Raw genomic sequence first — 22,816 nt, 5'->3', positions numbered from 1 at the left:
AGTGTGGCCGATTCCCCGCTGAGGTCAGTACGTGTTGCCATAGGGGCCATCGTGCAGGAGTCTCGTCCTGCCGAGACTATCCTGCATAAATCATGTTTCACCGAGACCTTCCAGCCTGGGTATCTTCCAGCCGAGCCTGCACTTCACGCCAGTCCAGCCGAGCCTGCACTTCACGCAAGTCCAGCCGAGCCTGCACTTCACGCCAGTCCAGTCGAGCCTGCACTTCACGCCAGTCCAGAGCTGTGTTCACCGCTGGTCCCGTCCAGCACAAAGCCGCCTTCGCCGCTGGTCCTGCCCAGCTCAGAGCCCTCTTCGCCGCTGGTCCTGCCCAGCTCAGAGCCCTCTTCGCCGCTGGTCCTGCCCAGCTCAGAGTCCTCAGAGCCACTGGTCCTACCCAGCTCAAAGCCCTCGCTGCCGCTGGTCCCGTCAAGCTCAGAGCACGCTGATCCTGATCCAGAGACTGAGCTTCACGTCAGTCCTGCCGAGCCAGAGCCAGAGCCTCACGTCAGTCCTGCCGAGCCAGAGCCAGAGCCTCACGTCAGTCCTGCCGAGCCAGAGCCAGAGCCTCACGTCAGTCCTGCCGAGCCAGAGCCAGAGCCTCACGTCAGTACTGCCGAGCCAGAGCTTCACGTCACGTCCGCCCTTCCAGAGTCTCGTCCCGCCGAGACTGAATCTGTTCCTGATACTGATCCTGAGCCTGAGCCTGAATCTCTTCCTCTTTCTGCGCCTGTGTCTTCGGACAAGATGGCCGACTCCACGCCTGTGTCTTCGGACAAGATGGCCGACTCCATGCCTGTGTCTTCAGACAAGATGGCCGACTGCATGCCTGTGTCTTCGGACAAGATGGCCGAAACCACGCCTGTGTCTTCGGACAAGATGGCCACTGCCGAGCCAGTGTCTCAGGACAAGATGGCCTCCAACGATCCAGTGTCTGTTCAAGTCACGTCTGCCGAGCCAGTGTCTCCGGACAAGATGACAGCCGCCGAGCCAGTGTCTCCGGACAAGATGGCCGCCGCCGATCCAGAGTCTGTTCAAGTCACGTCTGCCGAGCCAGTGTCTCCGGACAAGATGGCCGCCGCCGATCCAGAGTCTGTTCAAGTCACGTATGCCGAACCAGTGTCTCCGGACAAGATGGCCGCCGCCAAGCCAGTGTCTCCAGACAAGATGGCCGCCACCGAGCCAGTGTCTCTGGACAAAATGGCCGCTGCCACGTCGACTGAGCCCTCAGAGATAGTCGCCGACACGCCTGAACCTGAGCCCTCAACAGAGATGGCCGCTGTCACGCTGTCTGTTCCTGAGCCGGTGTCTGTTCCTGTTCCCGAGCCGGTGTCTGTTCCTGTGCCATGGCCGCCTGAATGGTCGTCTCCTCCCTGGCCGCCTGAAGGGTCGTCTCCCTCCTGGTCGCCTGCACAGCCTGCTCCGCCCTGGTCGCCTGCACAGCCTGATCCGCCCTGGTCACCTGCACAGCCTGATCCACCCTGGACATCTGTTCTGCTGCAATCTACAGGTCTTTTTCTGCCCCACGGACCTGGCCCTCCATCCCGCCCCCGGATCCGCCTCCGCTCCACCTCCCTCCTGGACTGTTTTTGGAGCGTCTGGAAGCCGCTCTTTGGGGAGGGGCTATGTAACTGTCACCAGCTGGAGTGCCCTTGAGAGCCACCAGAGGGCACTCCACACCGGATCATATTCACTCACAGACTACATTTCCCATCCTGCATCTACCTGGACTGATTACTTCATACACCTGCACTGCACTGATTACACACACCTGCACCTCATTCACACACACATAAAAGCCACTTCCACACTCCACTTCTCTGCGAAGTATTGCATTGCCCCGGCGTACAATTTCTGAGCGTTTTCCCTGTGTTTGCTGAACTGTTACTGACCTTGGATTGTTTATACCGACTTCTGATTCTTCTGCTGCCTGTCTTGACCCGGATTGTTCATTGGACTGTGATTCCTGCCGCCTGCCTCGACCCTTGCCTGTTTTCTGTTTCTGCTCTGAGATTATCTCCATTGTTCTGTCTGCCCCTGATTTACCCTGCCTGTTGATTATTCTAATAAAGCTGCAATTGGATCTTACTGCGTCCTCCACATCATTACAATATCAGTATGTTCACTTTTTTTTTTTTTTTTTTTTTTTTCAGGGCCCAGATGCCACTGAGTCCTGCTGACTTCAACATTCACAGTACATGTCTCTGTACATGAACATGGTAAAGTGAAAATCAAACACCTTGGAAATGAAAGGTATGTACAATGTTTTTAGGAATGGCACAAAGGTCTCTTTCTTTGGATCATTGTTATCAATAAGTGTTTTTTTTTTTTGTTGTGTATCTTTGGATTATGTTGTAAATAAATCCAAACAATTTTAAAAGCCATTCTTTTTTTAATCTCCTCATTCTTTGTGCAAGATTGGTCAGAATGATGGGCCCTGATAAGCTCCTAATAGGGCCATTAGGGTGTGTCTTTGTCTTTCTCAGGTGTGGAAAGCTTGCATATTAATGAGATGATCCGCCCCTTCGCATATTGCTTTTTCACACAAAACACGTTGTAAAAATTTTAAATCAATATTTTGTCTTCTCTGAATGAGCAGTCAAGGTGATTTTCACATAGTTTTAGAGCAAATATTCTAAGCTACGTCATACAATTTTCAAAAGTCTTGTGAAGAAATAATCAGTAGGGGTTTCATGACCTTATTTCTGTGAGAATTTTTTTTTGTATTTTCACAAACCACGCATAAATGTCATTATCTCAAAACTACAAACTTTTACACACATGCTGTTGATATATTATTGTAGCAGAGTTTGTGCTGAATACAGTGTAATAAGACTTTAGCCATGAAAATGTCACAAGTAACAGAAATAAGCACAAATGTCAGAGCATGTCAGAACACCTCCAGGGCCCAGAAAACGTCTTGGGTTATGACTATAACCCTTGTTCCCTGAGAAGGGAACGAGACACTGCGTCGTTGAAAACGACTCTTCGGGGACGCTCCCTTAGCGTGCGCCTCTGAAGTATGAATGAAACTATTCCAATCCTGATTGGTGTTGCGTCATGACGTAACATGTGACGGCATAACCGGATGCATAAAAGTGACGCTGGCACAAACACACATTAGCCTAGCGATGAAGCAAGCCGCTCTCAGGCATTGAGGGGTGTGGCAGGACGACGCAGTGTCTCGTTCCCTTCTCAGGGAACAAGGGTTATAGTCATAACCCGAGACGTTCCGTTTCGAGGGAACTCGCACTGCGTCGTTGAAAACGACTCTTTGGGGAACGAATGCCCACTAGGCCACGCACCGAGAAAAGGCCTGCCCTAGAGTGAAACTGATCTCAGGCACCCAGCTAGGACGAGAGCACATGTGCGCCAGGCGTACTAGGAAGGTGCAGACTAAAAAACCTGATAAAAGTGTGTGGGGTAGCCCAACCGGCTGCCTCACAGATCTCCTGGAGGGGCACTCCCGAGAGGAGGGCTCTAGAGGACACCATGCCTCTAGTAGAATGAGCCCTTACGGCCAAAGGTGAAGGCAAATTGCGCACCTTGTAGGCCTACTTATGGTTTGTTTAGCCGGGAGCCCCTCATTAGGTGACCCGAAACACACTACAGTAAGTCCGACCTCCTCCAAGAAGAGGACCTCTCAAGGTAATACTCGGAACTCTGACTGGCAGAGCAAGGAACCTCTTCTCTTCTGCCGACACATGTGGTGGAGGATGAAATGCTTGCAGGACCATGGACCTAGCCATGTTAAATTGCACTTAAGGCACATAGCTGGGTCTCGGATGCAGGATGGCCTTAACTCCGCCGGGGCAAACCCCAAGCAAGCTGGCGTTAATGCCAGGGCTTGGAGGTCTCCCAGTCTCTTTATAAGAAGTAGCTAAGAGAAAGGCTATCTAGAACGTGAGGTCCTAGGCAAAGCCGACTGAAGGGATTCGAAGGGAGCCAGGGATAGCCCTTCGAGAACCACCGCCAGGTACCAGGAAGGAACCCTGGACCTGACTGTCAGTCTCATCCTCTATGTACCATGGAGAAATAGTATGACCAGTTGGTGCCTCCCCAAAGGCCCAACACTCAGTGGTGCATGGAATGCCGCAATGGCAGCCATGTACACCTTACGTGTGGACGGGGAGAAATTCGTAGAGAAACGATCTTGAAGAAACTCCAGAACTGAAGCCACTGGGCAGTTAGCTGGACCTAACTCATGTTCTCTACACCAAGTGGAAAAAACATTCCACTTGAGGCCATATAATCTCCTAGTAGACAGAGCCCTAGAGATAAGTATGGTTTCGACCACCCCAGATGATGGACAGCATCTAGGTACTGAGCCCCCTCAAAGGCCAGACCCACAATTTCCACAGCTCTGGGCGAGGATGGAATATAGTGCCCTCCGCCTGAGACAACAGATCCCTCATCAGAGGAATCTGCCCTGGCGGAGCTATCAGGAGTGAAATTAAGTCCGAAAACCATACTCGGGCCGGCCAAAATAGGGCTACCAGAAGAAGACTGATGCCCTTCTGACGGACCCTCTCCAGGACTCCCGGGAGCAGAGCGATCGGGGGAAAAGCGTACAGGCGAAGCCTCTGCCAGGCCTGTACCATGGCATCCAACCCCAGCGAGGCTGGATGAGTGAGGGAGAACCAAAGTGGACAGTGGGACGTCCCTCGAGACGCAAAAGATTTACTTCCATTGGTCCAAACCTCTGCCATATCAGCTCCACCACCTCTGGATGGAGTCTCCATTCCCCGGGCCTCAGCCCCTGCCTCGACAGGATGTCTGCTCCCTGATTCTGAACCCCCGGGACATATATTGCTCTTATAGATAATATTTTCCCTTGGGACCCTAAAATAATCTGATGCGCCAATCTGGATAGAGGGCGCGATCTGAGTCCCCCTTGTCGGTTCAGATACACTACCACTGATATATTGTCCGAACGTATCAAGACGTGGTAACCTTTGATGTCTGGGAGGAAACTCCTCAGAGCCCTGAACACAGCCAACATTTCTAGGCAATTTATATGCCAAGAATGATGATGGTCCTACTACAGACCCTGGCAAAGCGGCCGATAACCGCGCCCCAGCCAGTGAGGGAAGCGTCTGTTGAAATGGTTTTCCGGCGACATGACGCCCCTAATACTGGCCCTTGGGACAAGAACCAAGATTTCTTCCATATTAATAAGGAACGAAGGCATCTGCGCGTAACCTTTATTATACGGAACGGATTCCCCTTGGGGGAAAAACCCCTTGGCTTTGATCCACCACTGAAGGGGCCTCATGTGAAGAAGGCCCAAAGGAATTATGTTGGATGCCGCTGCCATGAGGCCCAGCAGTCTTTGAAATTGCTTTACAGTGATGGCCTGGCCTAGCTTTATCCCTGACACCATGGTCAGGATGGATTTCGACACGTGCGGGAGACATACGTGCCTGCACCGTAACCGAATTCCATACTATGCCCAGAAAAGTAGTTTTCTGAGCTGGTTTTAACACACTTTTCCAAGTGTTGAGTCTCAACCCCAATTTCTGAATGTGGCCAAGAACGACATCTCGATGCCGAATTGCCATATCTCGAGACTGGGCCAATATGAGTCAGTCATCGATATAATTCAGAATACGGATGCCCTGAAGCCTCAGTGGAGCCAGAGCTGCATCCATACACTTAGTGAACGTGCGGGGAGAGAGTGCTAGGCCTAACGGAAGAACCCGATATTGGTACGCTTCGCCCCCGAAAGCGAACCTCAGGAACCTCCTATGACATGGAAGGATGGAGACATGAAAATAGGCGTCTTTTAGATCTATCGTGACAAACCAATCCTCAGATCTGATTTGATTCACGATGATGGAAATAGTGAGCATCTTGAACCTGAATCTCCTCAGAGAACGATTCAACTGCCTCAAATCTAAAATCGGCCTCAGCTCGCCATCCACCTTTGGAACTATAAAGTACTGGCTGTAAAACCCGGACTCTTTCTCTGGTAGGGGAACAATTTATATGGCCCCTTTGACCAGTAGAGTTCTGTACCTCTTGTTCCATAACCCGAGCCTGTTCTGGAACCACTGCAGTCGGTACCACCCCAGCAAACTTGGGAGGTCGGTGACCGAACTGCCGTCTTTACCCATATTTTATAATATTCAGGACCCATATAGATATATTCGGAAGGCGTTGCCATTCTTCTACAAAATCTACTAAGGGAACCAGCCCCTCGAGACTGACCTCGGGTGTTTTTCGAGCACTGTTCTCGACCTCCTGAAGCGGAGGATCGGCAGGAAAAAGTCGAGAAAGATTTTGTGACCATAGACGGTGCCCTATTGCTAGCGTTTGGGGTGAACGCCACGGTTTGCGTTCGCTGGAAATCATTGTGGCCCGAAGCGCACTTTACGGCGGGATACAGATATTCATTTCCTGAGGGCTCCCCCAGAGGGGAGACTCTTTGGGTTTCGTTCTCGACACCCTGAAGCGGAGGACCGGCAGGGAATAAATCGAAAACAGTTCAGATGGGCGAACGCGAACACTGCCTGGCCGCAAGCCTTTTGGGCGCCTTTTACAGCGTGCATTCGCTGAAAACCGATGTGTCCCGAAGCACACTTGAAGCTGCACAAACATCGATTTCCTGAGGGCTCCGTGGAGGAGCGAATCTCGCTCATCCCTCCACTGGGGGGGGAGCCATCTTCGTCTCGTTTTCGATACCCTGAAGCGGAGGACCAGCAGGGAAAAATCTTAAACGATTTTCGACGTTCGCTGCTCATCATTTTAATTCTTCATAATTAAATGCAGCCAAAAACACTCGATAAGTGAAACACGGTCTGGATGGTAGGTTGAATTAAAATATCTAACTTCTTAAAGTCAGATAATATATTCCATCATTTCAATTCCATCATTTTAATTCATAGAATTGAATGCAGCCATAATCACCAGACAATACTGTTTTAATATTTATTTATAGGGTCTCGTAATCTACACGCTGCCTCGGCAAACGCGAGATTCGAGCCGTTACAATATATTTGGCTTTCATCCCTCGAGAAGAAAGTCATCAGGTGCGAGGTTGAAACATTCGACAGCGCACGGATTGCACGCGCGCCGATATATTTCTCAGTGAACACTGCCAGCACCCTCAGGAGCTGATTGTGAATGCCTCGCACCCAAACAGTATTATTTCACAGATCGCGTGTGTCCCTTTTTTTTTGCAGACTCGTAATCTAAGCGCTGCCTCGACAAACGCGAGATTCGAGTCGTTCACAATATATTTGGCTTTCATATCTTCGAAAAGAAAGTCAACGGGCGCGAGGCTTAAACACCTGAAACGCACGGCTGTGTGCGTCGAGATATTTCTTAAAAACCACAGCCAGCACCCTCAGGAGCTGACAGTGCATGCCTCGCACCCACACAGAATCTTTATTGCAGAGTAGCCGTCATCTACGCGCTGCCTCGACTAACGCGAATTTCGAGCTACTATAGATTCTGTATTGCAATGTAGTGGGACAACTTTTTATTTTTTGGTTACAACAACACCGGCGAGTGTGACTCATGTTCCTCGTTCCCGATGCTGAGCACATCCACTTCCTCAGAAGCAGATAGCTCGAGCATCGGGCACTCGTCACGGGCAGAAGAAGCCACATGCGGGCTTCTGCGTCGTGAGCGAGCGTTATAGAATCTGCGGATGATGAACATGAAAGTGCCTCGGCAGTCTCGTTCTCATCCGCGAGATCCTTCTGCGATCCCCACGATCTAAGCCGCCGCGCCGCCTCAACGGACGCGGGACCCGAACCGCGGGGATCGCGAGCCAAGTGGGAGCGCAGCACTCTATAGTACTTTCACAGTGTTCACAGGCAGCCCCCTCGAGAACTGCCTGTGCGTGCTGCGCTCCTATCAGCAGTCAGTTTTCAGCTCCACACACACAGGAACCCAGACTGACCGCTTCCACAGCCAATATCCCACTGTTCTCCTTCTCCTCGCTAACCGAGGAAGAAGTATCTACACTTCTCCTCTCCAGTCATCCTACCACCTGCCCTCTAGACCCCATCCCCTCACACCTTCTACAAGCCATCGCTCCAACACTTCTACCATCACTCACACACATAATCAACTCATCCCTCCATACTGGCACCTTCCCTACAGCATTCAAGCAGGCTCGGGTCACTCCACTGCTTAAAAAACCAACACTAAACACATCATCTGTAGAGAATTACAGACCTATCTCTCTCCTACCATTCATTGCAAAGACACTTGAAAGAGCTGTTTTCAACCAAATAACATCCTTTTTGTCTCTAAACAACCAGCTGGATGTCAACCAATCTGGCTTCAAGAAAGGGCATTCAACAGAAACTGCATTACTGTCAGTCACAGAAGCCCTACGGATCGCTAAAGCTGCTTCCAAGTCCTCAGTCCTCATTCTCCTGGATCTGTCTGCTGCCTTCGACACTGTGAATCATCAGATCCTTATGTCCAGCCTCTCATCACTGGGCATCACAGGAACTTCACTCCACTGGTTTGAGTCCTATCTCACAGGTAGGTCCTTCAAGGTCGCATGGAGAGGTGAGGTATCCAGAGCACATCAACTGACCACAGGGGTTCTTCCAGCATGTGCAACAAAACCTCTACAGATGATCCAAAATGCTGCAGCTCGTCTTGTCTTCAACGAGCCCAAGAGGGCCCACGTCACTCCTCTGTTCATCTCTCTGCACTGGCTACCTCTCGCTGCTCGCATCAAATTCAAGGCATTGACGCTTGCTTACAGATCTATCACAGGCTCAGCTCCCTCCTACTTTCACTCACTCCTACGAGTCTACATCCCTACCAGACGCCTACGATCGATCAACGAGCGACGTCTCGTGGTTCCATCACAGAGAGCCACAAAATCACTTTCCAGAACATTCTCATTCACAGCTCCATGCTGGTGGAACGCTCTCCCCGGCCTCATCCGGAATGCAGAATCACTGGCAACATTCAAAAAACAGCTGAAAACCCATCTCTTCCGTGAGCACTTAACCTCATAAAAATAAATAAAAAAAAAAAAAATTCCTTTGAAACATCACTTATCAGACTTATGCTACTCTGAATAATGCCTGAACTTTGTATTCTGAGCACTTCTTGCGTTGTTGTTGTTTTTGCCTCTTCATGATGACTCGCTTTATTTAGTCCTAATTTGTAAGTCGCTTTGGATAAAAGCGTCTGCTAAATGACTAAATGTAAATGTAAATGTAACAGTGTACACACAACTGATGCGTGTCCCCACCCGAGAGAAATATAGGGCAGGGGTGCACACACTTAGTGTATCTTTCACTCGCCATAATATAGAGGATTTCACTGACAAACAACATCAAATAAGACAGACAGTTTCACAGAGAGCGCTTGCTGAAGAGCGAAAGCTAATGTGTGTTTGTGCCAGCGTCACTTTTATGCATCCGGTTATGCCGTCACATGTTACGTCATGACGCAACACCAATCAGGATTGGAATAGTTTCATTCATACTTCAGAGGCGCACACTAAGGGAGCGTCCCCGAAGAGTCGTTTTCAACGACGCAGTGCGAGTTCCCTCGAAAGGGAACAGCTCAGACCTCAGAGGGTTAATGTTATCGCTTTGGACTGAAACTTAGTGACTTTTTTCACAAATGTTATTTATACTTCTGAAATGTTTTGTGACAATTTTCTTAATTTTTTAGGGGGGGGGGTTGTCACCTTGTCACTCTTGTGGTGTTCCCGGTCAAAAATGACCGGACTACAAAAAATAGCTTATAAATCACTTGTTATGCTATATTATCACCCAATATTGGATTCAATCTTTTTGTCAACTTGTTCTCTTTCAATTAGGACTGGTTTTATATTTCTATTTGCATCTGATTAATCGTAGGCCTCATTTATTTGAGAGTAGGCATCTCATTTTTTGAGTAAAAAAAACATTATTTTTGAATAATTTTGGAAATTTTAAATAAAATCTGAAGAAAATTGGCACTGTTGATCACACTAGTCTACTTTAATATTTCACCAGGAATTTTGTTTTGAAAAACTTTTATTTTGTACAAAATGGCACATTGTAACTCTTGTGGTGTTCCCGGTCAAAAATGACCGGACTACAAAAAATAGCTTATAAATCACTCATTATGCAATATTATCACCCAATATTGGATTCAATCTTTTTGTCCACTTGTTCTCTTTCAATTAGGACTGGTTTTATATTTCTATTTGCATCTGATTAATTGTAGGCCTCATTTATTTGAGAGTAGGCATCTTAATTTTTGAGTAAAAAAAAACATTATTTTTGAATAATTTTGGAAAAATAAAATAAAATCTGAAGAAAATTGGCACTGTTGATCACACTAGTCTACTTTAATTTTTCACCAGGAATTTTGTTTTGAAAAACTTTTATTTTGTACAATATGGCACAGAGTTACACTTGTGGTGTTCCACTGGGCCATTGAGGGCCATTGTGGACCATTGTTTCAACGGGCCATTGAAAGTGAATGGGAGAGACCAATGCATCCAATGAATGGAACAACACAAAATATGTATCATTTTAAAGCTTAGAATCTCTAGAATCTCTAAAGCTTTTTAATGCATCTAATCACTTTGATCAACTCCTAAGACTGCTGAGTTATCACTCTAAAACGCCTCGGTTACGACTGTAACCTCGGTTCCCTGAAGAGGGAACGAGCGTTGCGTCGAGTTTGACGCTATGGGAACGCTTTGCGTGATGATGTCTTGAAGCACATGTAAAATCAGTCCAATGGCGTGGCAGAGCGTGAGATGCGGGTGACGTCACGTACCAGGAAACTATAAAGCCTGCTTGAAAACAGAGAGCGACAGCTTCGTAAAAGTCTGAAGTAGCCGCTGACAGGCATGAAGGAGATATGGCAAGGTGACGCAACGCTCGTTCCCTCTTCAGGGAACCGAGGTTACAGTCGTAACCGAGGCGTTCCCTTTCAAGGGAACTCGCGTTGCGTCGAGTTTGACGCTATGGGAACGTCTATACGTCTATCTCTTAAGAGAAGAAATAGCTAGAAGGAATAGAGCTTTCAGTGTCAGAAACTTCTCAGGAACCTCCTCAATAGGCTCAAAGGGGGCCAGGGAAAGGCCTTGCAGCGCAATGGACAAATCCCAAGGTGGCGCCCTAGAGCGAACTGCAGGCCTCAGCCTCCAGGTGCCACGAAGGAAACGAGATACCAAGGGGTCTTTCCCCACAGACATTCCACCCAAAGGAATGTGGTAAGCACCTATGGCCGCCACATAGACCTTTAAAGTGGACGGGGTCAGACCTGCAGTGAACCGTTCTTGCAGGAACTCCAGCACTGTACCAACTGGGCAGTTAACTGGGTCCAACCGACGGTCACTACACCAAGAAGTGAATACTCTCCACTTCAGGGCATAAAGTTTCCTCGTGGAGGGAGCTCTGGACTGTAGAATGGTCTCAACAACCTCAGTTGAGAGACCTGACTCTATGAGCTGGGCCCCCTCAGAGGCCAAGCCCACAGGTTCCATAGTTCTGGCCGAGGGTGAAATATCGAGCCCTCTGCCTGGGACAGAAGGTCCCTCCTCACGGGTAGCTCCAGAGGAGGCCCGTCGAGGAGCGACACAAGATCGGGAAACCATACTCTGCCCGGCCAGCGCGGGGCTATAAGAAGCAGGCAAACCCGGTCCCTGCGAACTCTCTCCAGAACTCCCGGGAGCAGAGCAACTGGGGGAAAAGCGTACAGACGTAGCCTCGGCCACGTCTGCACCATAGCATCCAGTCCCAGAGGAGCTGGATGCGTGAGGGAGAACCAAAGTGGACAGTGAGACGTCTCTCGAGACGCAAACAGATCCACTTGTGCTTGGCCAAACTCCCTCCATATCAGCTCCACCACCTCGGGGTGGAGCCTCCATTCCCCGGGCCTCAGCCCCTGTCTCGACAGAGTGTCTGCTCCTATATTCTGGACCCCGGGGATGTAAGCTGCCCTGAGAGACAGCAACTTCCCCTGGGACCACAAGAGGATATGGCGTGCCAGATTGCATAATGGGCGCGAGCGCAAACCCCCTTGGTGATTTATATAGGCGACTACCGAAGTGTTGTCCGTATGTACTAGCACATGGTGTCCCCTGAGATCTGTGATAAAGCTCCTCAGAGCCCGGAAGACAGCTAACATCTCTAGGCGATTGATATGCCAGGAACGATGATGGTCTTCCCACAGACCTTGAGATGAGCGACCCTCTAGGATCGCTCCCCAGCCCGTGAGGGAAGCATCCGTCGTTAGCAGTTTGCGACAACAAGGAGCTCCCAGCACTGGGCCCTGGGACAGGAACCAAGGTAACGTACCACATAACCAAGGCACGTAGGCATCGCCGCGTGACCTTGATTGTGCGAAATGGGTTGCCCCTCGGGGAAAACCCCCTGGTCCTGAGCCACCACTGCAGGGGCCTCATGTGTAGCAGTCCAAAAGGTATCACGTTGGAAGCTGCTGCCATGAGACCCAACAGTCTCTGGAACTGTTTGACAGTGAGTAGCTGGCCTAGCTTTACACTTTTCACAGCTGCAAGGATGGACTCTATACGTGGCGGTGACAGGCGCGCCTGCATCGACACTGAATCCCAAACCACGCCTAAGAAAGTGGTCCTCTGGAGTGGAGAAAGCACACTCTTCTTGGCGTTCAGCCGTAACCCCAACTCTTTCATATGGGCGAGAACAACATCTCGATGTTGAACCGCCATCTGATGCGACTGAGCTAAAATCAACCAATCGTCGATGTAGTTCATGATGCGAATACCCTGGAGGCGCAGGGGCGCCAGAGCTGCATCCACGCATTTGGTGAAAGTGCGGGGTGATAAAGCTAGGCCGAATGGAAGAACTCGATATTGGTATGCTTTGCCCCCGAAAGCAAACCTCAGGAACTTCCAATGACGGATGGAAATATGGAAATATGCGTCCTTGAGGTCTATCGTGACAAACCAGTCCTCGGACCTGATCTGTGGCACGATTTGTCTCAATGTTAACATTTTGAACTTGAGCTGCATGACTGACTCGTTCAGAACTCAAAGATCTAAAATGGGACGCAATCCCCCGTCCTTCTTTGGAACTATGAAGTACCGGCTGTAAAACCCGGTTTCCCTGTTGGAGGGAGGTACATATTCTATGGCCCCTTTCTCTAACAGAGTGTTTACTTCCTGTTCCATAACCAGAACCTGCTCGGGGCCCACCACTGTGGGCAGGACCCCCATAAACCGAGGTGGGCGTTTCTTGAATTGTATCTGATACCCTTTTTCTACGGTTTGCAGGACCCAACGAGAAACATTTGACAGTAGCTTCCACGCTGTCAAAGATTCTACTAGAGGTACCAGCCTCTCGAGACTGGTTTCTGGATTTTGTTGTTGTTGAGTAGTCGGTTCGTCGCCCTGTAACGGCGCACCGGCAGGGAACGACTGAACAGACTGCTCTAACACCCTCCTCAGAGGGGGCGGGCATCCCGAGGCCACTGCGTTTCCGGGTGGTCCTTGAGATATGTGCTCGCCGGAGACCGCTGCGCCCTGAAACACCGGAGGTGGCAGGGTTGGCAGAACGGTCCCCTGAGGGTACCGAAGGGAGACGGGCACCGTAAAAAGAGGTGTTGACCGCTGCACTTCGGGGGGGACTACCCTCATTTGTCCTGAGCCCTCGGACGTCAGGACTTTTTCCCAGCAGCCTTCTTGGCGGTAATCACGGTCCGCAGATCCGTTCTACCCCTCGAAGGCTGCTGGGTTTGAGCGTGCCCTCCGTGTCCCCGTGTTTTATGTGGGGGAGCACGGGAGGACACGCTCTGTTTTTGAGCTGCACGATGTTCAGTGCTCTTTTTAGATGAGTGAGGCTGCTCCCGCTCAGCAGCCTCATGAAAAGATCGGCGGGGGAGAAGTTTTTGCAATGCAGCTGCCTGCTTAGATGCTTCCTGAAGTTTATCAACAGCAGCAGAAACAGCGTTGCCAAAGAGACCAACCGTAGAAACAGGAGAATCTAAAAGTACATTCTTCTCTTTGTCTTTGATATTACTGAGGTTGAGCCACAGATGCCTCTCAGTGGCCACCAGGGCTGCCATAGACCGCCCGATTGATTTAGCGGTCTCCTTGGTGGCCCTGAGAGACAAATCTGTGGCTCTACGTAGTTCAGAAACAACCTCAGGACCAATACCCCCGCCCTCATCTAGATCACTTAATAATTCCGCTTGATAAGCCTGCAGCAGTGACATCGTGTGAAGACACGCTGCAGCCTGACCAGAGGCGGAATAAGCCTTGCCCACCAGAGAAGATGTAACTCTGAGGGGCTTATTAGGCAATGCCGAAGCTTTTAGGGAAGATGCCGTCGCTGGAGAAAGATAGCTCGCAAGCTTCTCTTCCACCTTCGGCATCTCCCCATAACCATGCTGTTTAAAACCAGAAATAGACGAATAATTCATAGTTTGTGAATTAAAAACTCTATATGAAGCCGGCTTCTCCCACGATCTCGACACCTCAGTGTGGAGATCGGGGAAAAACGGCAGATTTCGGCGTTGTGGTTGTGCACGTGAGGGCAGGAAGCGTTCGTCCAGTTTACTTTTTGAACGAACGTCCTGATTATCAGATGGCCACTCAATACAAAGTCTATCTACTGCTCTCGTCACTACATCCAGCAATTCTTCAAAAGCATGAGACTGAGGTGGGACATCCTCAGACTCAGCCTCAACACTCACAACATCCAGTTCCTCAGAACTGGACAATTGCAGTGTTTGTTCCATCATTGGGGCGGAAGAAACCGCAGCGCGTGCTTCCGAACCCTGATGACAGACATCGGATCTATCAGGTAAGGGCTGAGATAAGGCAGAGCCCGTCTCAGACCCCGCTGATAGATCCATTTGCGAACCCCAGGACTGAGATCGCCGCTGTGCCTCGGCAGCAGCGGGACCTGAGCCCTGGGGAACGCGAGCTTCCCGGAAGAAACTCAGCCGGGATCGGAGCGAGCGCATGGGCAGCGCCTCACAATGCACACAGTCAGCACCCTCGAGTGCTGACTGGGCATGCTCCTCTCCCAAACAAACAATACACAGAACGTGAGTGTCCCCTCCCGTAATAAAACGCGGGCAGGGATGCACACACATTCTGAACTGATCGCTGGATTGCATAATGACAGACAACAATAAATAGACAGAGACAGATTTCACATCAAGCGCTACTGAAGACACAGAAGCTGTCGCTCTCTGTTTTCAAGCAGGCTTTATAGTTTCCTGGTACGTGACGTCACCCGCATCTCACGCTCCGCCACGCCATTGGACTGATTTTACATGTGCTTCAAGACATCATCACGCAAAGCGTTCCCATAGCGTCAAACTCGACGCAACGCGAGTTCCCTTGAAAGGGAACTGAGTGTACCCCCCGTAGGCGCCACCTAGCTGCGAAATAAATAATCATAATATTTTTCAAAACTATTACCTTGATCAACTTAAAATAGGCGTCATTTGAAAGCTTAGAGTCTGAAATGTACAATTAATGTAGCCAATTTAATAAACTCCTAAGTAGTGCTGAGTTATTTGCTGATAAATAGAAGAAAAAAAAATAAAAATTTATAAACTACTTTTTTGTATTACATTCAGCAATATGTCAAAAACATCATACAGGTCAGATGTCCTGTGTCATATGTCATTTGAAAGGTCTCAATGAGTAGAATACAACAAGCATAATTGTTTCAGGCGTTTTACTAAACTTGAGCTAGGTTTTTCTAAAAGAAGCCCTTCAAGAGACCCATGTGTAAACCATGTATGGATGCTGAATTTTAGACACATTTCCGCTCGTAACTTCATGAAACATGCTCCGATTGTGGAAAATGACACATCATTATTTACAGCAGATGCTTACAATTACAATGAGCCCAAACTCAACATAATCCATCACTCAGAACTAAAGATATTCCTCATGGAGTTCTAACACAAAGAAATACCACAGACGCACAGACTCACGTAGCCAATCAAGGTAGCTTAGACTTGGCCTTTTTACTCGTATCTTCATGAAACATACATTGATCATGAAAAATGGCACATCGTTATTTACAGCAGGAGCTCACGATTAACAAGAGCCCAAACTCAATATATTCCATCAATCAGATCTAAAGATATTCCTCATGGCGTTCTAGCACAGAAAATACCACAGACGCATCTAGCCAAGTATATACTCATGAAGCACTCACGTTTGGTTTTCGCTCATAACTTCACGAAGCATGCACAGATCGTAGAAAACTGTACATCATTGTTTTCAGCAGACTATCACGATTAAAAAGAGCTCAAACTCAGCATAATCCATCACTCAGCTCTAAAGATATTCCTAATGGAGTTGTAACACACAAACCCCTACAGGCGCACACAGAGCCTTGAATATAGATGTAGCCTAGCACTTATGTCTCGTTTTAACTTATAACTCAATGAAGCATGCATAAATTGTGGAAAATGGCACAACGTTATTTACATGAGATTGTTAAGATTAAAAAGAGCCCAAACTCACCATAATCCATCACTCAGATCTAAAGATATTCCTCATGGACTTCTAACACATGTCTCTCCCATTCACTTTCAATGGCCAATTGAAACAATTGCCCTCAATGGCCCAGTGGAACACCACAAGTGTAACTCTGTGCCATTTTGTACAAAATAAAAGTTTTTCAAAACAAAATTCCTGGTGAAAAATTAAAGTAGACTAGTGTGATCAACAGTGCCAATTTTCTTCAGATTTTCTTCAATATTTCCAAAATTATTCAAAAATATAAAAAAAATGATGCTTGCCTTCTATCAAATAAATGAGGCCTACAATTAATAAGATGCAAATAGAAATATAAAACCAGTCCTAATTGAAAGAGAACAAGTTGACAAAAAGATTGAATCCAATATTGGGTGATAATATTGCATTACGAGTGATTTATAAGCTATTTTTTGTAGGCCGGTCATTTTTGACCGGGAACACCACAAGGGTGACAATGTGCCATTTTGTGCCATATTGTACAAAATAAAAGTTTTTCAAAACAAAATTCCTTGTGAAACATTAAAGTAGACTAGTGTGATCAACAGTGCCAATTTTCTTCAGATTTTATTTAATATTTCCAAAATTATTCAAAAATATTATTTTTTTTACTCAAAAAATTAGATGCCTACTATCAAATAAATGAGGCCTACAATTAATAAGATGCAAATAGAAATATAAAACCAGTCCTAATTGAAAGAGAACAAGTTGACAAAAAGATTGAATCCAATATTGGGTGATAATATTGCATTACGAGTGATTTATAAGCTATTTTTTGTAGGCCGGTCATTTTTGACCGGGAACACCACAAGGGTGACAATGTGCCATTTTGTGCCATATTGTACAAAATAAAAGTTTTTCAAAACAAAATTCCTTGTGAAACATTAAAGTAGACTAGTGTGATCAACAGTGCCAATTTTATTCAGATTTTATTTAATATTTCCAAAATTATTCAAAAATATTATTTTTTTTACTCAAAAAATTAGATGCCTACTATCAAATAAATGAGGCCTACGAATAATCACATGCAAATATAAATATAAAACCAGTCTTAATTGAAAGAGAACAAGTGGACAAAAAGATTGAATCCAATATTGGGTGATAATATTGCATAACGAGTGATTAATAAGCTATTTTTTGTAGGCCGGTCATTTTTGACCGGGAACACCACAAGAGTGACAATGTGCCATTTTGTACAAAATAAAAGTTTTTCAAAACAAAATTCCTGGTGAAATATTAAAGTAGACTAGTGTGATCAACAGTGCCAATTTTCTTCAGATTTCATTTAATATTTCCAAAATTATTCAAAAATAATGTTTTTTTTACTCAAAAAATGAGATGCCTACTATCAAATAAATGAGGCCTACAATTAATCAGATGCAAATAGAAATATAAAACCAGTCCTAACTGAAAGAGAACAAGTTGACAAAAAGATTGAATCCAATATTGGGTGATAATATTGCATAACAAGTGATTTATAAGCTATTTTTTATAGTCCGGTCATTTTTGACCGGGAACACCACAGGGGAAATTGGGTTGTGAACACCACACAAGGGCTAGACAAAAGAATATCATGGTCCACCATATCAAAAGCAGACCTAAGATCTAAGAGCAATAAAATTATAGAATCTCCAGCATCTGTTGTCAGATAGATGTCATTAAAAACCTTCAGTAGTACTGTTTGAGTACTGTGGGGTGCTCGAAAACCGGATTGAAACTTCTCATATATAGAATGTAAATTTAAATAAGAATGTAGTTGATTTGATACAACTTTTTCTAGAATTTTTTAAATAAAAGGCAAATTAGAGATAGGCCTATAGTTATTCAAAACAGCAGGATCAAGATCTGGTTTCTTGATTGATGGAAGTACTAAGGCATTTTTGAGATCAGCTGGAAAGATCCCTAAACTAAGTGATTTATTAACAATGGTGAGTAAACTTGGTCCTAATGTGTGAAAAAGTTGTATTAAACTACGAGATGGAATAATGTCTAATGAACAAATTGTAGGCCTAAGATGGGTAATAATTTCTTGTAGATGTGAAATAGAAATAGAATCAAATTCATGACAGACTGAGGAAGCATGGAGGTAGCATAAACTGAGTGTGTTCAGTGTCATAATTGTTCTGAATTTCATCAGTACTTGGCCTTTGATTTTCGATCTTATTAGAAAAAAATCTAAGAAAATCATCACCATTTAGGTGGGAGGGTACCAGATATTTGACATTTATTTATTGAAGAGGAATAACCCCTTGAGATGAACCATCTCGTTTTCGAGGGGGTCCTCGAGTCCAGGTATATGCTTTAGTAGGTGGATTTAAAGCAGAGTTTATAGTAGAAAAAAGTAACTATGGCTTTTGTCTATATTTTTCAGTTATTTGTGAAAAATACTGACATTTTGCCTTCTTGCCATTTTGAAAATTAGATAAGGCATCTCTCAGTACTTCGTAATACACCTGAAGTCTATGCTTTCTCCATCTTCGTTCAGCCTGTCTACATATCCGTCTAAAACTGTGTACAGTCTCGTTCAGCCACGGCTCAGTTTTTTTCTTTAAGCGTTTAGGTTTAAGTGGAGCAACAGAATCTAAGACACTTATACAAGTAGAGTTGAAACGGTTAAAATGTTCATCCAAATCAATATTAGGAAGAGAGCTGTCTAAAAATTCACTATCACAGATGTTTTTATACATCTGAGAAAAGTTAGATATAGCAATTGAATTTAGTGTCCGAGACCAATGTGCTGGCTTATGCATTGGAATTGACTCAAGGACCAAAGGTATAGAAAAAATTATTGGCTTATGATCAGAAAAATTAAGTTCACTCATTGTTATGTCAGAAACAGATAGCCCGTGCGTTAAAATCAAATCTAGTGTGTGGCTCTGTACATGAGAAGGGCCATCTACCCATTGAGAAAGTTGAAATGATTCCATCAGATTAACGAATTCCTTTGACAAAGAATTAGTACCACAGCAAATATGAATATTAAAATCACCAAGGATTAACAGTTTATCATATTGTGTTACAAGTTCGCTTAAAAGTTCAGCAAATTTACCAATAAAATATGTTGTGGATTTCGGAGGGCGATATATAAGTGCCACCACAACCGCATTTTCAACAGTTAATCTAAATAGCTGTAATTCAAAGCTTTTTAATGCATTGGTGGACAGTGACTGGCAAGAAAGTTTGTTTTTAAAAACAGAAACTAATCCTCCACCCCGTCCCGTAGTCCGAGGGGAGTTTAAAAATAGATAGTCCTGAGGTAGCAGTTCAGTCAATGGCGCCAGATCTCCAGGTTTCAGCCATGTCTCAGTAACTAATAACATGTCCAAATCATTTGAGACAACAAAGTCATTTAGAATAAAAGTCTTATTTACCAGTGATTGGGCATTTATCAGTGCCATCTTGGATAAAACCTGCTCTGAGCTCCGTTGTGGCTGATGATGAAGTTGTCGAAGATTGTTAAAGTTCACTCTTCTGCGTCGCATCCGAGGCGAAACATCAGAGGAAAGTCGACAGCCGCCAACCAACCATGCAGGATGAATCCTCCAGTGCACTCGCTCAGGTGAACACAACGAAACAGAAACTGACCACATAGGATGAATCATCCGGTACATTTGCTCTGGTGAACACCACGAGACACGCCAGCCACGTTCCACCGGAAGCAACAGACGTCCATCGGCTGCCCGCTGGAGCATTAGCTGAAATTTCAGCCTTACCGCAACTCCTCGCTTCCCACGCCTCCGGCGATTTTGGCGTTTCCTCGGTAGAGCACAAGGAAAACGGCACAGGAAGGCAGGTATATTCGCCAAGCATTTGGTTGAATGATAATCAGATCCTCCCAATCCACTTTTTGATAACTGTTCAGTTGAATATCGAATGTCCAAAAGTTGAAAGCGGTCATAAACCAGTAGGGAGGAGCAGTGGTGAATAAAAGTAGGAAAAATATATATAAAGACAAACAAAACGCTAAGCAGACGGCATGCCTCACACACTGGCGCCATCTTGGAATCCAAGGACAAGGCCACAGTAGGCCACGAGGCCATGAAAGACCACACAGAACCAAGCCACAAGTGCCACAAGGCCATGATAGGCCACAAAGGACAAGGCCACGATAGGCCACAAAGCCACCATAGGCCACGCAGAGACAAGGCCACTAGGCCACACAGAACCAATGCTGCGATGGGCCACATTACCTCGACAGGACACGATAGGCCACAAGGCCTAGAAGACCCACACAGAGACATGGCCACGATAGGCCAAAAGGTCTCTAATGCCAGACAGAGACAAGCCACTCAGATACAAGGCAGCTAGGCCACACAGAACCTATGCCCCGAAGGGCCACACTGCCATGATAGGCACAAAGGACAAGGCCACGATAGACCACACAGAACCAAAGCCACGAGGGCCACAAGGCCACGATAGGCCACACTGGACAAGACCACGATAGGCCAAAAGGCCACTATAGGCCACACAGAGACAAGGTCACACAGAGACAACGGCCACTAAGCCACACAGAGACAATGTCACGTTAGCCACTCAGACTAGTAATGCAAGCTAAAGACTATCGAACAGGATAGATGAGTAATATGTGTGAGCATGACACCACCACCAGTATTTGCATGAGGATTACCTTAGTCGTTGCTGGAAAGAGCTTGCTGAGCTTCGAGGGTGATTTTGGAATCGGGTCTTATATAGAATTCGAATGCAGAGGAAGACCATCTGCCTAGGATCTTGATTGCTGACGTAGGAACGCCATGTTCAGCTGCTGTAGTGGCTGCCCCGATCCTGAAGGACTGTCCGGTATAAAGAGAGGGAGATAGACTTGCAGCTTTTGAGGACAGTAGCTAAATGAGTCCTGAACCAGGCCTTAGAGAGAGGTGCTCTGTTAGATAAGATAAATAGGGGGGAGTGATCTGAAGTTCTAGGACGAATTTTAAGTAATTTAATCATGGATGAGAAGGGACAGAAACTATTGTTAATTTTAGAAATTGTTAATGTGACACCAGATCCTTGAGTCATTCTTAGATTAAAGAGTAAGAGAGTAAAGAAATGGTGGCGGAAGTGGCAAAAACTGAGCACGAACGCCTTAACATCAAAGCGGTGTCCCAGGGCCAGCAAGGACGTTGGACGGCATGGGAAGGTCTCACTGACAGGTCCATGTCATGGTCCGACCTATGGAAGATCCCCCAAGCTAGGCTCAGCTTCCTGATCAGAACAACCTATGACACCTTGCCTTGTCCCCGAAACCTCCATCAATGGTTTGGTGCCGAAGAGACCTGTTCCCTTTGTAACACCAGCAACACAAGCCTCCAGCATATCCTGTCGGGCTGCACGACAGCATTGTGCCAAGGCCGCTACAGGTGGCGACATGACCAAGTACTGAAGAAGCTGGCAGAGGTGTCAGAGTCATGCAGAAAGGAGGCAAACAGCAGACCTTCCGCTCGAGGACGACATTCCATCCAGTTTGCGAGGGCTGGAGAGAGTGTCAGACCCTCCCGCCAGAGAGATATAGCAAGGCTCCTCTCACCGGGAAGTGAGTGGGCCATGAGGGTCGACTTGGGAAAGCAGCTCCAGTTCCCCAGGGAGATAGTGGAAACATCCCTGCGGCCAGACCTCGTCATGTGGTCAGAGGCTTGCAAGACCGTCCTCCTTGTGGAACTCACTGTACCATGGGAGGGAGGTGTGGAGGCTGCGTATGAGCGGAAGCGAGCCAAGTACTCTGATCTGGCGGCAGAGTGCAGGGAGGCAGGCTGGAAAGCCGTTATCTGCCCTGTGGAAGTGGGGTGTAGGGGCTTCGTAGGTTTCTCAACCGCTCGCCTACTCCGCGACATGGGATGCACAGGAGCGAGTCATCGGAAAGCCATGAAAGAGCTGGCAGAGGAGGCAGAGAAAGGCAGCTTCTGGCTGTGGCTAAGGAGGAAGGAGAAGGGTTGGGGGGCAAATAACTAGGGCATCAGCAGGGGGTGGCAGGGAGAGATCCCTGCCATCGCTCCGCCACCACGAGACGTACTGGGGTTAAAGGAGCGAAACGTCGATGAGTGGTGGTCCCCAGCTGATGACCCGTTCAGGCTCACAGATGTGTTCAGTGAGGTGTCACGGCACACCAGTTCAAAAGGCACCGGAGGAGGTGCGTCAGGCAGCGATGTCCAGCAGGAAAACCAACACCTGTATTTTGATATGTATTAGGTGAGAAACGTAAATCAGAAAAAGACCACGGGCAAGATCGGAGTGTTTATATTCTGAAGTAAATTCCCCTGGATGGATGAGCCACGAAACGCTGTTAAAAACACGGCTACAATCTGAATATGAAAATACGAAGAGTAGAGACCATTGCGGACGGGAGGTAATTAA

This window comes from Rutilus rutilus (assembly GCF_951802725.1).
Source record: "Rutilus rutilus genome assembly, chromosome: 5".
In the NCBI taxonomy this organism is placed as follows: domain Eukaryota; kingdom Metazoa; phylum Chordata; class Actinopteri; order Cypriniformes; family Leuciscidae; genus Rutilus; species Rutilus rutilus.
Note: the sequence above shows the minus strand (reverse complement) of the source record.